Source organism: Chiloscyllium plagiosum, unplaced genomic scaffold (assembly GCF_037043375.1).
Source record: "Chiloscyllium plagiosum isolate Xiang-an unplaced genomic scaffold, Cpla_swu_hap1 HiC_scaffold_2, whole genome shotgun sequence".
Taxonomy (NCBI): domain Eukaryota; kingdom Metazoa; phylum Chordata; class Chondrichthyes; order Orectolobiformes; family Hemiscylliidae; genus Chiloscyllium; species Chiloscyllium plagiosum.
Window position 1 is genome coordinate 145,333,631 of NW_028270140.1, and position 20,918 is coordinate 145,354,548.

The 20,918-nt window shown below is 45.1% G+C and overlaps 1 protein-coding gene across 4 annotated transcripts in view; it reads right to left on the bottom strand.

The window, feature by feature from the left end:
• Window positions 1–20,918, bottom strand: part of palld (palladin, cytoskeletal associated protein) — a 570,384-nt gene that overhangs the window by 109,828 nt on the left and 439,638 nt on the right. The window contains exon 1 of one of the 4 annotated variants that reach the window (XM_087974147.1): window positions 13,859–13,985. The exons of the other annotated variants lie outside the window; for them this stretch is intronic. The gene's annotated coding sequence lies outside the window, so the exon portion shown is untranslated. Of the gene's footprint in view, window positions 1–13,858; window positions 13,986–20,918 lie in introns of those variants that run through there. 4 annotated transcript variants of the gene reach the window in all.

Sequence of the window (20,918 nt, forward strand, 5' to 3'; positions counted from 1 at the left end):
CGGGTTAGTGGGGTGAGTCTGAGAGGGATGCCCTTCAGAGGGTCAGTGTGGGCTTGATGGCTTGTAGGGATCCTTTGATTTTGAAAGGGCTCTAGAGACTTTCCCTCAGATTGAAAGCAATATATTTGTTTCAGTTCTCCCTCTTCAAATTGTTGATCAGGCCATCAGCAGTGAATTTTTCACTTTGCCCAGCTGCTGAAAAGATTAGCAGGAATTCCAACAACATCTGGTATTTAAATACTCCTGTTTTTAATGAAATGTTGCTTAACATCTTTTATGAATGTCAACGCTGTCCCACAGATAAACATACACTGTTACAGTGGTATCATTAGGGTTTCTGACATGCTAAATTAGGGCCTGGTCCAATGTACTGTGAATTTTGAGTTCCAAGTTCTCAACTTGGATCTGAGGGTATAATCTCAGAATAAGAAGTTGTGTATCTAAGACAGATGAGGAGGAATTGCTTCTCTCCGAGAGTTGTGAATCTGTGCAGAGCGCTGAGGTAATATAGTTGGATTAACTAAATGATAAGATGCCCTGTACTCATTGGAATGTAGAATGAAAAGCAACATTCTTGAAATATACAGATTCTTAGGGGACGTGACTGGGTAGGTGTGAAGAGGTTGTTTCATTTGTGGGAGAGTCTAGGAGCAAAAGGGCATGATCTCAGAGTAAGGGGTTACACATTTAAGATGAGAGGGGGAATTTCTTATCTCAGGCAGTAGTGAGTCTGTGGAATTCTTTACTGCTGAGGGCTGTCAAGACTGGGTCATTCAACATATTCAAGGCTGAAAGAGATCTTTAATCAGTAAGGGAATCAAAGGTTCAAGGGGATAAAGCAGGAAAATGGAGTTGAGGATGATCAGATCAGCCTTGACCTCACCGAATGGTGCAGCAGACTTGACGGACTGAATGGTCTACTGCTGCTGCTACTTTGTTTGGGAGCTTGACTCAACTGTGAGCCTCCATATAGGAGTACCTGGGTGATGAGAGCTAGGCTGTTTGTTGTAGCTCTGCTGAACAACTGGTCACTACACTTTGGGAAGAAGGTGACATTTCTTGAGAGGCTGCTGAGAAGGTTTATCAGAAAGGCTCCTGGGATTGGCAGGCTTAGTTACAAGGTGACTTAGGAAATGCTAAGCTTATTCTTCTTGGAAGACAAGAGATTGGAGGGAGATTTGGTTATGACAAGGAAATCCACTCAAATTAGGTGATGGTAAAAAGACTAGGTGATAGGTTTCAGGTGTTTGGCAAAAGATGGAGGATTGTGGGATGGACATGGTTTGCATAATGATCTGGAGTTCGCTGCTTATGAGGATGGTACAAGAGGGGACAAAGAATAATTTCAATGGTTTGGCTGAAGTTATTCCTTCATCAAGTTGAAGGGATTATTAAAACTACATTCATTTCTTGACAGGTTTATTTGGAAGCACTAGTTTTCGAAGTGCTGCTCCTTCATCAGATGGTTGTGGAGTGTAAGATTGTAAGACTCAGGATTTATAGCAAAAGGTTGCAGTGTGATGTAACTGAAATTATATATTGAAAAAGATCTGGATTGTTTGTTAAATCTCTCATCTTTTAGAATGAACATGTTGGTTTCGGTTCTTTCATATGTAAATTGCAGAACTTTTTAAAAGTTACATTCTCAAGTGAACTTTAACAATTGGTGCCGTGTCAGCTCGGATAATGTATGGAAGGTGTGAGCTGCCCTGTGTGAGACTGTCTATGCCACAATGATCAGACTGATTCTAATCTAAAAAATGGATTTACAGAATCTTACATGGATTCATGCAGTTTTTGACAAAAGTAAAATGTAATTCCGCAAGTACACATTCACCCCACAAGCTTTTGTATGTATGTATGCTTGTTTGTGTGTGTGTGTGGGTGTGTGGGGGGGGGGGGCGGTGTTATGAGTGTCTGTGAGAGACTCTGTGTATGTGTGTGAGTGTGAGTGTAAAGGGGTATAAGTCTGTGAGAGGGTGCTTGTGTGGGTGTGAGTGTGGGTATGTAGGTATGAGCGTATGAGAGAGCTTGTGTATGACAGTGGGTCTGCATGAGTGTATCTGTAGGAGTCTCTGTGTAGGAGTGTGTGTGTGTATGCATATGTGTGAGTGAGTGTGTGTATATGTATGTGTGTGTGTATGCGTGTGTGTGAGTGTGTGTATGTATGTGTATGCGTGTGTGTGTGTGTGTGTATGAGTATGTGTGTGTGTATGTGTGTTTGTGTGTATGTAAGTGTGTGTGTATGTGAGTGTGTGTGTCTGTGTGTGTATGTGTGTATGTGCGTTTGTGTGTATGTGTGTGTGTCTGTATGTGTGTTTGTGTGTGTGTATGTGCGTGTGTGTGCGTGTGTATGTGTGTGTGTGCGCGTGTGTGTATGTATGTGTGTTTGTATGTGTATTTGCGTGTGTGCGTATGTGTGTGTGTGTTTGTGTGTGTGTGTGTGTGTGTGTGTATGTGTGTGCGTGTGTATGTGTGTGTGTGTCTGTGTGTAGTGTAGTGGGGTCACCTGTACTGTGACATGAACCCAAGGTCTCAGTTGAGGTCAGTTCCATGGGAACCAAACTTGGCTATCAGCCTCTGCTTGGCCACTTTGCATTGTTGCCTGTTCCGAAGTCCACCTTAGAAGATGGTCATCTCAAGGTCCGAGGTCGAATGTCCCGGACTGCTGAAGTGTTCTCTGACTGGGAGGGAACACTCTGTCATTTGATTGTTGTGCGGTGCCCATTCATCCGTTGCCGTAGCCTCTGCTCGGTTTCACCAATGTACCATGCCTCAGGGCATCCTTGCCTGCAGCGTAATTGTACTAGCAGGATTACATTTTATTTTGCTCAAAAGCTGCATGAATCCGTGTAAGATTCTGTAAATCCGTTTTTTAGATTAGAATCAGTTTGAACATTGGAGCACAGACAGTCTCACCGAGGGCACCTCACACCTTAAATGTATCATCTGGGCCGACATGACACCAATTGTTAAAATTCACTTGAGAATGTAACCTTAAAAAAGTTCTGCGATTTACAAAAGAAAATATTGAAACCAACAAGTTTATTCTAAAAGATGAGAGATTTAACAAACAATCCAGATCTTTTCCAATATTTAATTTCAGTTACATCACATTGTCAACTTTTGCTATAAATTCTGTGTCTTACGATCTTATTCTCCACAACCACCCGATGAAGGAGCAGCGCTCCGAAAGCCAGTGCTTCCAAATAAACCTGTTGGACTATAACCTGGTGTTGTGTGATTTTTAACTTTGTACACCCCAACACCAGCACCTCCAAATCATTCATATTACTTGTCATCCAATGTGTGAGAAACCGCAAGTTGACCAAAACTGGAGAAGCAGGCGAGTTAAAATGAGGGAGAAAACCTTGAATCAGATACAACTTACTTGCAAGAATCTGTTTAGGTTAAAAACAAAGGGGAACAGGAGTAATTACTGAAATATATTCCCACTGCAAAAAAACATCCTTGCGTTGGCAGCTAATCTCCTTTTGCAGTAACCCCTGGTGTTGCTAAATTTAGTTGACGTTGCTGAAAACAGAATAGTCATTCTTGTGATATTTGGTGAAATTCGATCCAGGAAAACAGAGTGCAGTCAGAGTCCCGAGAATTAAGGGAAAGAAATGGTTTGGAAGATTGCCATAGCAGCCAAGTACAGCTTAATAAACAGGTCACTGCAAAATGGGGGGAAATGTTTCAGAAGACATCTTCAGAACCTTTTAAAATGACATGTTGATTTTCTTCATGAAAAAAACCCCATGCACCTGAATCTACCCACATGACATTCTAGAGATCCTGATTTTAAATAAGAGCCAGGTACAGCAACTAAGTTATGCACAGCAAGATCCCAGCAAGGGTGGAGGGAGAAGAGGCACATGACTGAGTTAATTAATCTATGTGATTTGCAGATGTCAGTTAAGGGAGGAGTGTTGGCCGGGGAATTCGTTAGGAATATAGGATGACGTCAACTTGAACTACCAAGGCAGGAACATGCTTTCACACTTCAGCTTGGAGTGAGAATGACCAACAACCCAGCATTTCCCTCAGGGCTACATCGAAGCATCAGCCTGGACTGGTCAGAGTCTGTAGTGAGCCAAGTTCAGTAGGGCCTGAACATCTTCCTCCACATCCTTCTGACAGCCCCACAGCCCAGGCCCTACCATGCTGCTGCAGGCTGCTTTCAGACCAGGACTGGAACAGGCAATTCGGCCCCTCGAGCCTGCTGCGCCATTCAGTTGGCTCATGGCTGATCCGACACTCCTCATGTCCACTTTCCTGTCCTTTCTCTGTTACCCTCGATTTCCCGACTGACCAAAAGTCTATCTTGCTCAGCCTTACAGGGACTCTTTGCTTGACAGCTCTCTGTGGCCAGGAGATCCAAATGTTCATAACCCTCTGAGAGACGATGCTCCTTCCCCATCTCAGTCTTAAATTGGTGTGCCTTTAATTCTGAGACCATGCCCTTTGGTCCTAGACCCTCCCCTGAGGGGAAACATCCTCTCAGCATTTACCCTGTCAAAGAATTCGATATGAGATCAACTCTCATTCTTCTAAACTCCAGTGAGTAGAATCCCAAACTGTTTAACTTTTACTCAGAAGACAATCCCTCTACATCAGGGATCATTGTAGTGAACCTTCGCTAGACAGTCTCCAATGAAATCTTCCCGTAAAAAGGAGACAAACTGCTCACAGTACTCCCAGATGTGGCCTCCCCAGCATTTTGTAGACCTCCTTACTCTGATAACTCCAACCCCTTTGAAATAAGGCCCAACATTCCATTCGCCTTCCTGATTCCCTACTGCGTGTGTGTGCTAGCTTTCTGTGCTTCGTGCACAGGTACCCCCCATCGCTTTGGTGTTGCAGCTTTCTGTAGTTCTTCACCATTTAAATAATACTCTGTCCTCTTGTTCTCCCTTGCAATGAACAACTTCACATATTCCCACATCTGAACAGATTGATTATTCTCCATGTAGGAGGATACCTGGAGAACTCTTTGATCTCAGACAGGAAGGTTAAGTGTCCACCTGATCACCACCAGTGGATTTGTGCTTATCTTTGCTGAGCTGCCACTCAGTTCAGAGTTAACACATTACTGTAAGACTGGGCAGCAGATTTACCTCTTTCGAGGGCATACCAAACCAGATGGGTTTTTACAAGCAATCCAATGGCCATTGCTGAGAGCAGCTGTCATTTCCAGGTTTCAGACATTGAATTTAATTCCACCGGTTACCATGGTGTGATTGGACCACATCCCCCAAAAATATGGCATGGGTCTCTGTATTAGTAGTCACATGACATTACCACAACACCACTGCCCCCTGTCTCCCACAAATGCAAGGTGACTAGGGCATGCCCATCTCTAACTGCCCTAACACAATGCCACAAGCTTCAACCTCATTGCTGTGGGTCTGGAGTCGCGTGGGGGGGGGCAGACCAGGTAAGGATGGCATCAGTGAACCAGATGGGGTTTTCTTCAGCAATCGACCATACGTTTATGGTGATGATCATTGAGGTTAATCTGAGATTTTATGAACTGAATGAAGTTTTCACCAGCTGCTAGCGAGGCAGTTCCACAGCATTCGTTTAGGCCCTTGCCTTTCCTTCCAAAACTCTCTTGTCTCTCTTGTTCTTACAAATAAATTATAAGGAAAAAGCAGAAAATCTCTCTCTCACACACACACATATACACACACAGTCTCTCTCTTGTACACACACACACACAGTCTCTCTCTCTCTCGTACACACACACAAACACACGCGTGCATGCTCACACACACACTCACATACTCTTGCATTCACACACACTCATTCTCTTGCACACACACACTCTTGCATAACACAAACACACTCTTTCTCTCACAGACACACTCTCTCTCTCTCACACACACACACACTTTCTCTTGCGTACATACAAACTCATTCTCTCATTCACACATACATATGCACTCATTTTCTCTCACACGCATTCTGACTCTCACACACATTGTCTTTCTCTGTCACACATGCCAAATGGTCTCCTGAATATCTGACTACAACATGTTTTCTTTCCGGGAACAGCTGAATGAACCACAATTATCATTCCTGGCTTTGCAGAATCCTACTGACTCTACCACTGAACTGGGAATGTCATGTACTCAAAAGCAAAATACCATTACTATCTAAGTAATTTATAGATCAAAGATTTCACTAAAGACACATTAACCACGAGATTAGAAAACATACCTAATTGATAATTAATCCAGCAATGATGGGAATAGTGGGTTAATCAAACACATCTAATCTCACTGGACCATGTCATGAAGCTAGAGGGTGATTTACAACAGGATTCCCCTCATTAATTTCTTTCCCTACAATTTTCCGTCTAGGTCTGAAAGAGCACGTGGACAACATGAGCCCATGTACCAGAGGAGTACCCAGGAACTGACAATCCAGGGCTTGTTCCTAGGGGCTGCCTTCGTTAATATGTTTAGGGTGGAAGCTAGAGCAGTGTAACATGGTGAGGTTGTCCGTGGGTTTGCGGTAGAGTGAGGTACTGAGGTGTCCGTCCTTGATGGAGATGCATGCGTCCAAGAATGAGACTGATTCTGAAGAGTAGCCCATGGTAAGTCTGATGGTGGGATGAAACTCATTGATATTGTAGTTTCAGTGATTCCTTGCCATGAGTCAATTTATGCACAACAAGCTCCCATGTGATGATGACCAGACAATGACGATTGAGAAACAAGACCGTCAAATGTTGGAGCAGACGTAGGCCCTTCAGCCCATTGAGTCTGCTCAGCCACTCAATGAGCTCATGGCTAATCAGATAATCCCCAGTTTCCTGCCTTATCTCCATTAGCTGTGGTTCTCTTGAGAAATCCCTCTGAGCTGCAGCTTTCTGCAGTCCTTACCAATTTAAACAATATTCAGCTCCTCTATTTTTCCTGTCAAAATGCATAACCTCGCCAATTGTATGTCCTTTGCCATTTTTTTGCCAAGTCACGCAGCCTGTCTATATCCCTTTACAGACTGAGTCATCCTCAGCACTTGACTTCTGACCTATTTCCGTCTCATCTGCAAACTTGACTATAGTGCATTCACTGTCCTCACCCATGTCATTAATATCTGTTAAAAATAATGCTGCCCCCAGTACTGTTCCCTATCGCACATCATTCGTTACAAGTTGCCACGCTGAAAATATTTTCCCTGATGTTAATAAGACAAAGCTTTTCACTGTGTTTGTCACACATGACAATAAATTCAATTCAAGTCAAAAGACCTTGTACTAACTGGCTGATAGTTGCTTGCTCTTTGCCTCCTTCTGTGTTTGAAAAAGGGTGTTATGATGTCAGGTTTGCAATCCTTTGGGACTCTTCCAGAAGCTGAGGATTCCTTGAAGATGACTTCCTGTGCGTTCACTTTGTCTGTAGCTACTACCTTTAAAATCCACAATGTAACTCATCCTAGAACCCAATTAGTTTCCCTAGTACTTTTTCACTTGGGGCAGTTATCTCATGACAGTGGCATAGTCGTAATGTCAATGGATCAGAGGCCCAGGAATGATGCTCCAGGGTCACAGGTTCAAATATGGCCAGGACAAAGGATAGAAATTAAATTCAATTTGCAATTATAAGCCAGTCTCAGTAATCATGACCATGAAACTATCAGTGTCGTTTTGTAAAAACTCAACTGTTTCAATCAGGATGTTCTCTGATGGTGGCTCAGTGGTTAGCATTGTTTCCTCGCAGCACCAGGGACTGGAGATCGATTCCATCCTTAGGTCACTGTGAGAAGTTTGCACATTCTCCTGCGTCTGTGTGGGTTTCCTCTGGGTGCAATGGTTTCTTCCCACAATCCAAAGCTGTGCAGGTTAGGTGGGTTGGCCATGCTGAATTGCCCACAGTGTCCAGGGATGTGCAGGCTAGGTGGGTTAGCCATGGGAAATGCAGGGTAGGCGAGGGGTGTGGGTTTGGGTAAGATGACCTTCGGATGGTTGGTGTGGACTCGATAGGCCAAATGGCCTACTTCTACACATTAGGGTTTCTACGACTCTCACCTGGTCTACATTTGACCCATGTCTTTCAGCTTGACTCTTATGTGACCTTTCAAATGCTGAAAAAACAGTTCATGGGCAATTAGGGATGGGCAGCAAATGGTGGCTCAGCCAGTGACATCCACATCCCATGAGAGAATAAATGAAAGAAATGTGCCCCGTACACAATTTTTAATGGACCCAATGGAAGTCCTGGGGTGCAGTGGTGGCATCCCAACTTCTGGGCCAGAAGATTGGAATTCAATTCCCACTTGTTGGCCATGGAAGGAACATTCATAATATGGCCAAGCAGCCTGATAGTCAGACTGTAAAGCCTTCCAACATGCCTGATGGCAGCAGTGACAAAGCAATGCAACACTTAATCCAATGGCAGTACATGTAGCCAATGCCCCTTTGGTCATATTACAGTGAGGTGTTGGTTACCCAACATTAATAAGGGAATGGGAGGCATGAGAAAATGTGGATCTGAGAAATCTCTGAATGCAGAAAATTGTGGGTTTCACCGGTGGATCGGTGAGTAGCACTCTCTAAGACAGAAGGCTGTCGGTTCATTTCCAAGTCAGGGGCTGTTGCTGGTCCATAGAGATACTGAGGGAGTTAGAGGTAAGAGCAGAAGTAGGCCATTGAGCCCATCAAGTCTGCTTCACCAGTCAGTGAGGTCATGGCTGATCCGATCACCATCATGTCCTTTGGATCAAATGATGAACAGAGGGCCCTTGCTGCTCTCACTTGTACATGGACAGGATCCTACAACAGAGTTTCAAAGATGAATGGGAAAGCTCTGTCCTGTGTCCTGACCAATATTAATCAAAAACTGAGATCCCTGGTCTCCTCTCTATCGGAAAGATGTTGTGAAACTTCAAAGGGTTCAGAAAAGATTTACAAGGATGTTACCAGGGTTGGAGGATTTGAGCTAGAGGGAGAGGCTGAACAGGCTGGGGCTGTTTTCCCTGGAGGGTCGGAGGCTGAGGGGTGACCTTATAGAGGTTTATAAAATCATGAGGGGCATGGATAGGATAAATTGACAAAGTCTTTTCCCTGGGGTGGGGGAGTCCAGAACTAGAGGGCATAGGTTTAGGGTGAGAGGGGAAAGATATAAAAGAGACCTAAGGGGCAACGTTTTCACACAGAGGGTGGTACGTGTATGAAATGAGCTGCCAGAGGAAGTGGTGGAGGCTGGTACAATTGCAACATTTAAAAGGCATCAGGATGGGTAAATGAATAGGAAGGGTTTGGAGGGATATGGGCCGGGTGCTGGCAAATGGGATTAGATTGGGTTGGGATATCTGGTTGGCATGGACAGGTTGGACTGAAGGGTCTGTTTCCATGCTGTACATCTCTATGACTCTATCCCACAAAACAGATGAGCATGGGTTAATCACACAATGGCCACATTTCATAAGCACTTCATTTGACTTCAAAGTCCTTTGGGATATCTACTGATCATTAAAGACATTATTTAAATGCAAAACTTTCCTTTTCCTTTCCTATTTATACACAGAGACAAAATCATTTCACAGGGGATTTAATGCTCATCTTTCGGTTGTTAGATTGGAGGTGGGGAATGCGTATGGGGGTGAGAGTGCTGTCTGACTGTGCCAATGTTTATTAGGAGTCCCTCTTACAAATTTACTGCTCCCACCTACCCATATTTTCAATCACCATGAGCATTAAAAGATATTCACTGGAAATTAAGCATATTCAGTTGTGCATCTTTTAATGCCGTATTCATTGACAGCTGAGGGTCTGGGAACCAACAGGGACAGTGAGATCGCTCTGTGCAAGGCAGAACAAAGGTGAAATGCCTAACGACAGTGAAGTAATTGGAAAGTAATAGCTTCTATCAGAGACAGAAGATATTAAGGAGAGTGCGGATGTCCTCCAAAGAAAAGGCAGGAATTTAAATGCAGTGCCTCAAATATTTCATCAATTGTTAAGTGTAGTTCACAATGATTCTCCTCTTGCTCTTTCATTGTGTCTGTGATGGAGTTTGAGCTGAATCAAACCTGCAATTGTATGTTGAGAATGGTCACATCATCCACTCTCCACTATGGGTCTCCCGTTGAATGACAAGCAGGTCCTGGGCTGATTCCCTAGGCTGAGGCTCCAGGTCTGCAGCTAGGCCCAGGTGCCTGGAGGAGCAGAAGCATTGGCGCAAGGGATGGGTGGCAGATCAGTGGTAGTGTCTGCAGGATGGTCGGAAGAGAAGCAGGAGGATTCACCTGGCCCACCGACGAAGTGGCGGTCTCAACCTGGTGTGGCAGTCCAGGCGTGGCGTGGCAGTCTAGGCCTGGTGTGGTGATCTCGGCCTGGCGAGGGAGTTTCAGCCTGGGATGGGAGTCTAGACCTAGTGTGGTGATCTCGGCCTGTCGAGGGAGTTTCAGCCTGGGATGGGAGTCTAGACCTAGTGTGGTGATCTCGGCCTGGCGAGGGAGTTTCAGCCTGGTATGGGAGTCTTGGCCTGGCATTGGAGTCTCAGCTTGACGTGGGAGTCTCGGCTTGGCGTGGCAGTCTCCTTCAGCAGAGCTGCCGTCCAAGTTTTCCAGCAGCCTGGCATGATGTTCTCGTCCCAGAACGGCAGTCTCATCCTGGCTGCGTCTTCAGAGTATTCCATCGTTCCCACACCCAGGAGGCATTAACTGCGATGAACTTTGTCTTAATTTTACTTTATTATTAAGATGCATGACTTCTGTCATTAATATAGGTGCCATGGTGTGTCAAATTATAAAACATTTTTCATGTAAAAGTCCATTCTATTCCAATTTCTATTACACACAATTCTCCCAAAAGGAAAACTTTACCTTGTCTGCTGCCATGACAACACTAGAAGTCTCCTGGGAAAGAGACTTGCTTGTCTTGTATAATTGCCAACATTCATTGCACTACAATTCTATAGCCTCAGCAGAAAAGGTTCTGGAGCTCAATGCCTGTCTCAGGACTGAATGACGAAGTCTAGTAGAGCACTTCATTCATGGAAAAGGGGTTTTGACAAATAAAACACTTGCACAAAAATGAAAGACAGAATGTGCCACAAAAAGAGGATTGTCCCAAGACACAAAGGACTACTGTAGAGTTTTAGTAGAGTTAGTATGTGGACCCCAAAACTTTGTCACGTACGTGATCAGTCTCAACTTGCAGCTACTTCCAATCTGTTTGGAGACGTGCCTTTTCTGTGGAAGGCAATGCAGTACATAGTTAACTCTGTTAGACTGACTTTTTTATTGCAGAGGTCTGAAGTTGTAATGGAATAGTATTTCCTCCATCTGTCCCAGAAGATTCGACGAAGAATTGTGTGAGAGAGAGACTCCTTCAGACCACCAAGAGAGTGGCAGGGGCCACAACACAAGAGCAAAGCACTGCAGAGATCAAGGAAACTTCGCATGAGAATTGAAAATGCTGGAAAAAGTCAGCAGATCAGGTAGCATCAGTGGAGAGAGAAAAAAAGGGAACATTTCAGAATGATAACTCTTGTTCTACTCATAGTACTTCAGGACTTCTATTTCTGGCGCAGATGGGTTCAGCCAAATGGTGTTCTAATTCTGTCTGATCGGCACAGGGACTTACACATCACGAAGACGGCTGAGTGAATCACTGAGCATTCCCCCCCTCTCGTCCCCACTTGGGAATGGCGTTGCTAGCTCTGGTTGGACATGTTTCTGGTATTAGCCAATATTACTGGAACTTCCCCTTCCTCTGCGTCTGAAGATGGGTCTGACAGCAGCACCAGGAACCCACCCACACGATGAGGGCAAAGGGGGATCTGACCCTCGGCTGTTAGCTCCATTCTGATCCATGCTGGCTCTCTAGCCGAGGGAGCCAAATTTACCACAATCCCCTTCACGGAGTCTGAGTCGCTGTGGCAACATGCACTTTTATCTGTGTGTGATCGTTGACATTTTAATTTCCTTTCGAGTCTCTCCTGCTGTCCACTGGATGTGTTTACAAGACGATACTCAACACGTCTGCCACTAACCAATCTCCTGCTGTCATCAAGTCATGACTGGGGCTGTTGGCTCAGAGGCAAGAACTCTGCCGCTGTACCATATGACCTCCTCTTACCAAGCAGTGTCTGCTCTAAGCCACGTGTCTGGGGGCGTGAGGAGCCACGCCTGGTAGTTTACCCACTGATGGCAATCACAGCATTCCCAAAGATGCTGCCACGCACCAAGATCCACACAGAATAAAACAAGACAATTAGTGGGAAGGTCGCTTAATCACCAGTGGAAACATCTTGAAAGGAAACGGGAAGATTTTGTTTCTTTGTGTAGGTATCCACCGTGCCATTGCCAGCCTTCCTACATTACAGTGATACCTACAGGTCAAAAATGATTTACTCTCGACGTTGACCTATAACTTGTCCTGTGCGAACACAAACAATTCCTTTGAAAACCACTCTCTTGGTGGTCTGAAGGAGCCTCTCTCTCTCACACAACTCCTTTATACGTCGAATATAAACGGGAACCTTCAGCACGGGCGCGGGCAGCTGCCATTTTGAAATGTCATCCGACACAAAGAATGGATGTGTCATAATTTCACACACATCTTCACAGCACAATTCACACAATCTGTCTCGCCTTCTTGGTTCATGCGCCTGTTATAAAGTACCATAAAGTAGAACGCATCTTTCCGGGATGAGAGACGTAGGCTGACAATAAGATGCTGGGGCTGAATGGGGGGGGGGGGGGGGGCGGTCAATTTATATGCCAACACAGACTACTGCAGCCAGGGGAAAGAAAGGTTGCCTTACATGCTGAGCTGACTTATATGCCACGATTTACGGTAACTGGTGGCAAATTGCTTTGAGATGTACAGTGGGTTTGAAAAGTAAGTCTTTCTTTTTTAACAATTCTACAGATTAATTCTTAAATTCCTGGAGACTCCAGAATAATCCCAAGTATCCTACTTGGGAGCGTAAACAATTGTGAATCATGGCAATCCAAATGGTGATGATTAAGAGGGTCACGCACATAAACATGGGACTTTTTGATATACAGAGCTGAAAATGTGTTGCTGGAAAAGCGCAGCAGGTCAGTCAGGCAGCATCCAAGGAGCAGGAGAATCGACGTTTCGGGCATGAGCCCTTCTTCAGGATTGAGGAAAGTTTGTCCAGCAGGCTAAGATAAAAGGTAGGGAGGAGGGACTTGGGGGAGGGGCATTGGAAATGCGATAGGTGGAAGGAGGTTAAGGTGAGGGTGATAAGGTGAGGGTGATAGGCCGGAGTGGGGGTGGGGGCGGAGATGTCAGGAAGAAGATTGCAAGTTAGGAAGGTGGTGCTGAGTTCGAGGGTTAGGACTGAGACAAGGTGGGGGGAGGCAATATACAGGCAGGCAAGCCCCTTTCATCAGCATCCTCACTGAGAGCACCACAAGTCTTCAGAGAATGCTTGAGTTTGACAGTGGTACTAGATGGGGCTGAACAACCTCTTAGAAGGGAGCCTCAGGTTGCAACATGTCGAAATATAATCCTCAACACACGGCAACATGTCTACTGCACCACCCTAGCGATGCCGCACTAACCCATTTCCATTGTTTTCTAACAATCTGATTATCATCCTCTGCAAATGTCTCCCCACTTCGATACCTCCTGAGGGGTTGCTGTTCCACTTTTACTCACTGACAGTTCGCGGTCACCCATTGACTTCAGCTCAACTTTAGAATAACTCCAGGAACCAGAACTGGGGATGAGCATGTGGAAAACCCCCATCAGCAATACACCCAGGATCGGAACATGAAAACCTGCAGAGTATTCTAGGATACAGCTGCCAAAGAAGTGTAAAACAATTAAAAAAAAAACAGCTTCCAAAGAAAACTTGTGGCTCCTTACCTCCTCAAACGCCTACTAAATATGACTCTCAGCTGCCCTTCAGAGACACACACAAAGGGATGGTTCAGGAAAGCAGGATACGGCAGCAATGGGACATTTGAACAAAATGCAGCGGGTCCAGCAGGTATTCAACAATATATACACAGCAGTCTGAGAATGACAGAATTCCACTTCATGACTCAGTGATTCTACCGCCTGAGCCTGGTAAATCACTTCAAAATAAAAGTATCCCTGCTCAGCACAGAGTCCGACTCCTTCTGCACACCCAGTCACACACAATAAAGGACATTCTGCCCCATAACCAGACAATAAGTGACAGGTTAACTATGTCATCGAACACCTACATCCTGGGGCTCCCTTGTGGTGCAGAGATAGTGTTCCTACTCCTGGAATGAGTAGACCCAGGTTTAAATCCCAGCTGCTCCAGAGGTGTGGAGTAATACCTCTGAAGAGATTAATTAGAGAAATAGGCTAAATGAAAAAAAACCCTCTGGCATCCCTTCTCCCACCCCAAGATTTCAATTCCACTTATTCAGGAACACCATTCAATAATGGAAGGGAATTTTTGGTAACTTTGTATAGTGTTGTACATTTGTTTTGTGTGGATCTACTATCAAGAAGGTCATAAACATGAATCAGTGCAATAAAATTGCCTCAATTATAATACAGCAACGTATGAGACAAAACTGCTCAATGCATTGATCTTCAAAGATGCCAAGGAATCACTAAAATCAACTTTTATCTTTATGGCACTTTGAATGTCGTAAAACTAGATTGTTATGAAAGTAAGTGTTACACCAAGTACATATTGACTAAGGTACCGGGGAGAATTTCCAAAGGTTTGTGTGAGTGAGTCTCTTCAAAGGATCAGTGTGGACTCAATGGGCCAAATGGCCTCCTTCCACACTATAGGGATTCTATAATTGCAAGTCACTTAGGTTATCAGGATTTTGGTGTCAGAGGGAGATTTTAAAGCACATCTTAAAGGCTGGGGAGGTGGGGTGTGGGGGTTGGGTGGGGGCTAGGTAGTTGGTGGTGGAAAGAGAGAGAGAGCTGGAGAGGATTAGTGAGGGAATCCATGACTCAGACAGCAGCTGAAGACACAGCCGTCACTGACCCAGCAATGAAATCCAGGGATACACGAACGGCCAATCGGAATCAGAGGGGACACAGACATTTCAGAGGGTTGTACGGGTTGGAGTTGGCTCCAGAGACAGGGGAAAAATGAGGTCCCCAAGGGGCTGGAAAGAAAAGAAAATTAGGAAGTTTAGGACTGAGGAGTGGCTGGACAGAAAGCAAGGGGAGGTTACTCTGCACGTGGGCAGTGGGCAGTGGGCAGAGTCAGGGTACAGGCAGGTAAAATCATGGTGCGAACACAGACAGTGCCAAAGACACCTGGCAGGTCTGGTAGCATCTGCGGGGAGAGAATCAGAGTTAGCATTTTGAATGTGATATGACTCTTTCTCATAACTGTTTCTCTCTCCTCAGTTGCTACCTGACCTGCCGAGTTTCTTCAACAATCATATTTCCAACGTACATGGTGCTTCGCTTTTATTCAGGAACTTGTGGAGATGATGGGCTGTTCAGTATATTTAACAATATTCTGAATTTATGGGGCATTATTTAAAGGAACTAAACTAATATTTCTAAATACCCTTGTAATACGTTCGGCGCTGTCACTTTGCGACAATGCTACCAGCAATCGGCTGAAGATGAAAGACCCTGATCATCCTTTGTATTTTCAGTGGGACACTCTCAGAGACCTTTGGGAATTCTCCCTGGTTAATACATACCCTTTGACCCCACACAAAACTTGTCATCACATTGGGGGAGCTTGCTGCGCACAAAGTTGCCAGCACCACATTACAACAGCGTCTGTCATTTCAGAGTTTATCATTGGCTGTAAAGGTCTTTTGGATGTTTAGAGGTTGGCGCTACATCAATGCCAGGCCGTTCTTCCTCCTCCTGTGCTGAAGTCCAGGCAGTGTGAGTGCAGTAGAATCTGTCCCAGGTGTTTAAAGGAAGTACTTGTGCACACACACTGATTAATCATATCAACATTAGCAGGAATCAACCTCTCGAACCTTGGCTGTTGGGTCGTTGCTTTGATTCCAACTGTCCAATAAGAATAAACGGGAATGGGCATCATTGAAAGTTCCGGAAAACCAAAGAACCAACAATGTCCTTCAGGACTCAATATTGAGTTCGATAGGCCTCAGCACCTTCTTCCATGTTCTTAGTCCAACCCCCTCACACCTTATCATCACATGGGCTGCTACTTCAAACCACCCATTGTCAGCCACTAATGGTCTCCATTAGCAACTACTCCTTCTCCCAGGTTGACTGTTACCTATTCCTTTGTCTGTCCAACTGCTTTTCTCTCTCTGGGCTTTATCTCTACCCATCATTTACACCTCCTCCCTCCCCCACCCCATCATCAGCAAGCTTTTCCTCGCCAATAACAGTTCTGAAGAAAGGTCACTCAATCTGAAATGTTAACTCTGCTTTCTCTCTACAGATGCTGCCAGACCTGCTGAGTTTCTCCAGCAATTTTCTGCTGAAGGTTATAATTAAGTCAGAACCTATTGAATCGCCAGAGGAAGTGGTGGAGGCTGGTAAAATTACAACATTTAAATGGCATCTGGATGGATACATGAATAGGAAGGATTTAGAGGGATATGGGACAAATGCAGGCAAATAGAACTAGATTAACTTAGGATATCTGATGGCATGGATGAGCTGGACTGAAGGGTCAGTTTCTATGCTGTACATCTCTGTGACTCTAGGTTAAAGCCCACTGTTTACAGACACATGGCAATGAGGAACCACATCCTTTGGTTTCACAAATAGTGGGCACTGATGGTGTTGAGAGAGAGGACTGTGGATGCTGGAGAGTCAGAGTTGAAAAGTATGGCGCTGGAAAAGCACAGCCAGTCAGGCAGCATCTGAGGAGCAGGAGAGTTGACATTTCGGGCATAAGCCCGATTCCTTATCAAGGGCTTATGCCCCACAGGTCGACTGTCCTGCTCCTCAGATGCTGTCTGACCTGCTGTGCTTTCCTAGCAACACGCTCTTCAGCACTGGCTTGTTTCATTGATACAAATATCAATATACAAAAGCAGTTCCTGTTGCTCTATTTCTGACTGCTGGACTTCTGATTTTGCCAGTTATTAGCTTTCCCTTACAAACAGGACACTTTTGTTTAATCCTCCCCTATTATGGTGAATGACACTTGGCCAACTTCCTCAATGCAGGCGATCCAAAACCAGGAGCCGCAAATAAAGGGCAGTCAGTCATAGACCTATAGCAACATCAGAATGAAGAGCTGCAGCTGGTCAGATCCCAGTCGTCCATCTTCTAGCCAGATCTGTCAGTCAGAAAGGTCCTGGGTGAACTTGGACATAGAATTCCTCCTTGCCACTCTCCCCTCACGTCCCGGAACTCTGTCAACCTCGGTTTGTGTGGACATACACAATGACCCAAGCCTTCACAGGGATGCAGAATTCTACAGATTCACTAAGCACTGAGGGAAAGTACTCCTTCCCCATCCCAGATTGAACCTGCCAATCCCTTGTTCTAACGTTGTGAGCCCGATCTGGAGGAAAGGTTTCTCTGCCAAGAGAACATGGCCCTCACTACCTTCTGCATTAATTCAGGGGGACAGCGTCAAGACATTTAAAGCCAAGCCCAATAAACAGAGAAAGGAAACATTGACAAAGGGACTGAGGAGTTGCAAGTCTGAGTGCACTGTGCTCCAGTGGATTATGCTGAATGGTTTGTTTCGGTCTATTTATGAAAGTAATCATGGGGAGAGCTGAAGGCAGTCCACAGAAGGTTCACTCGGCTGATCCCGAGGTGGAGGCACTGTCTTGTAGGGCGAGGATGAGGTAGGTTTGGCCCGTCGCTACTGAAGTGTAGAAGAATGAGAGGCGACTTTATTGAAAGATTCTTAGGGGACTTGACCAAGTAGATGCAGAAAGGTTGCTTCCCCTTGTGGGAGAGTCTAGGACCAAAGGGTCATCATCTCACAATTTAAGCCAGAGATGAGGAGGAATTTCTTCCCTCAGTGGGTAGTGAACCTGTGGAGTTCTTTATTGCAGAGGACAGTAGAGTCTGGGTCAATAAGTCTATTTAAGGCTAACAGAGACAGACTTTTAATCAGTAAGGGGATGGTAGGTTATGGAGAAAGGGCAGGAAAGGGGAGTTTAGGATTATTAGACCAGTCATGAACAGAGGAGCAGACTCGATGGGCCAAATGGCCTACTTTTGCTCTTACGTCTTACAGTCCTAAATGGGAGAAATTTGAACAAAAGATGAGGAAACACAATTAGTTTCTTCCTCCCCGCCCTTAACAGAGCAGTACGAATCCACCGATAACTCAATGTTCAGTCTCTGATGGTACCGGGAACAGTCAGTCCTGTGGTTAAAAATGAACAGGATTAAGTGGAATTACTACTATTCTGAAAGACTCTGCAGCAACTCCTTATTTGGTAGCCTGCTAAAGCTGCATTCAGCCTTGTTCAAACATTCTGGACAAACCCCCAAAGTCTGGCAGTGGGAGGTCAGCCTGACTCAGCCTCCTTTGTTTTTTTAAAAAAAATCATAATCCAATGCTGCAAAATTCTCCTGCCCATTTAAGGAGTGCCTTTCCTTATTGCAGACCACGGCTTGTTGTTTATTGTATCTCTTTCTGTCTCTTCCTGCTCTCTGTTCTGACTGGACAGTGAAATCTTTAAAGAAAAAAATATAAAATACCAAAGCTTCCTCAAATTTCCTCTTTCTCTTTCATCCCAATCAGTTCCCGGCTGTGGCAAACATTACATTTGTAACCTCAAAAGAAACTTAAGTGCTGCCCTGCAATCTCCTCTGACATAAAATAAAATGGAGGGGCTCTGTTAACGTTTTCAGCTTTACCATCAATATTTCGAACAGTACAGCAAAGGAGGAAGCTAACTCTCTCTGGTGGGCCTCATTAAAAGCCTTACCCAATTAAGCCCACTCTTGCTGCTCTCCCACCCACCCCCATAGCTTTGCAAATATCTCCTTTCAAACTGTTCCATGAGCAGAAGGGTCAGTAAATCAGAGAACACAGATCAAAGGTAATTCAGCATAAATACATACTTTCCAGTAAAAGAAGGAAGTCATTGCCTATTGTCATAACTCTTCTGCATCTGTTCCAGCACCACTCTAATCTAGACTCTGATTTCCAGAATCTGCAGTCCTCACTTTTGCCTATCAGATATCAGCTGTCAACAAAGCTTTTTTTAATTCATTCACGGGATAAGAGTATCACTGGCTAGTCTTGCGTTTATTCCTGATGAAGGGCTTTTGCCCGAAACGTCGATCTTCCTGCTCCTCGGATGCTGCCTGACCTGCTGTGCTTTTCCAGTACCACTCTAGTCTTGCATTTATTGCCCAACCCTAATTGCCCTGAGGGCAGTTGAGAGTCTACTGCATTGCTGTGAGTCTGGAGTCACATGTAGGCCAGACCAGGTAAGGATCATAAACAGAAAATTGCTGGAAAAACTGAGCAGGTCTGGCAGTAACTGTGGATCAAGTAAGGATGACAGTTTCCTTCCCTGAAGGATATTAGTGAACCGGATGGGTTTTTCCGACAATCGACAATGGATTCATGGCAACCATTAGAGCCTTCATTCCAGATTTTTAAAAACTGAATCCAAACTCCACTATCTGCTGTAGCAGGATTCAAACCCAGGTCCCCAGAATGTCACATGGGTAGCTAGATTAACAGTCCAGTAATAATACCACTAGGACATTGCTTCCCCAATCACAGTCCTACCAGACCATAGGGCTGCTCTCCCATTAAAGAGAGATGACTGGGGATGGATTAACCTGAATGTCACCATACCTCAGATGAGGGGAAAGGTTAAGAAGGAGAGTCCTTCCTGGTAAACTCAGCTGGTGTGGGGATTGAACTGTTAGCTGTTAGCTGAACTCAGCTGTTAGGATTATTCTACACTGCAGCCAGCTATCCAGCCAACTGAGCTAACTGAGGACCCCATCTCCAAGGCCAGCACATTCACTTTCAGGAGTATTACAGCCCAGAAGAAGGCCATTTGGCCCATTGTTTCAAGGGACACATTGTAACAAATAGCCCTCGCTGTGATTCTGAAGGAGCCATCACTAAGGCTGCTTAGTTACACGTTAGAGTCATAGAGTCATAAAGATGTACAGCACAGAAACAGACCCTTCAGTCCAACCTGTCCATGCCGACCAGATATCCCAACCCAATCTAGTCCCACCTGCCAGCACCCGGTCCATATCCCTCCAAACCCTTCCTATTCATATACTCATCCAAATGCCTTTTAAATGTTGCAATTGTACCAGCCTCCACCACTTCCTCTGGCAGCTCATTCCATACAGGTATCACCCTCTGTGTGAAAAAGTTGCCCCTAAGGTCCCTTTTATATCTTTCCCCTCTCACCCTAAACCTATGCCCTCTAGTTCTGGACTCCCCGACCCCAGGGAAAAGACTTTGCCTATTTACTCTACCTATGCCCCTCATAATTTTGTAAACCTCTATAAGGTCACCCTCAGCCTCCGACGCTCCAGGGAAAACAGCCCCAGCCTGTTCAGCCTCTCCCTATAGCTCAAAATCCTCCAACCCTGGTAGCATCCTTGTAAATCTTTTCGGAACCCGTGTGTGTGTGTACAGAGAGAGAGAGACAGACCAAACGAGGAGCTGAAAGGCAAAAGGCCAGAAGAGCTGCCTGGGCAGAAACATGGAAGGAAATGACTAATTGTTTTGTTCCAATTCTAAATCATTCAATTAAGGCATGGGTAGCAGGACGGGCATAATAGATAGATGAATAATGAGGAGAGGTACAAAGCTGTCATAATTATGAGGTTTGGCCCTTCACTCGGTTAATGTCAGGTATGGAGAGACTGCCTTATGAGAAGAGGTTGAGTAGGATGGGCCTGTACTCACTGGAGTGGAGAAGCAGGAGCGATATCCTTATTGAAAACTACGTGAAAGTGAAGACTGCAGATGCTGGAGATTAGGGTCAAGATCAGAGTGGTGCTGGAAAAGCACAGCAGG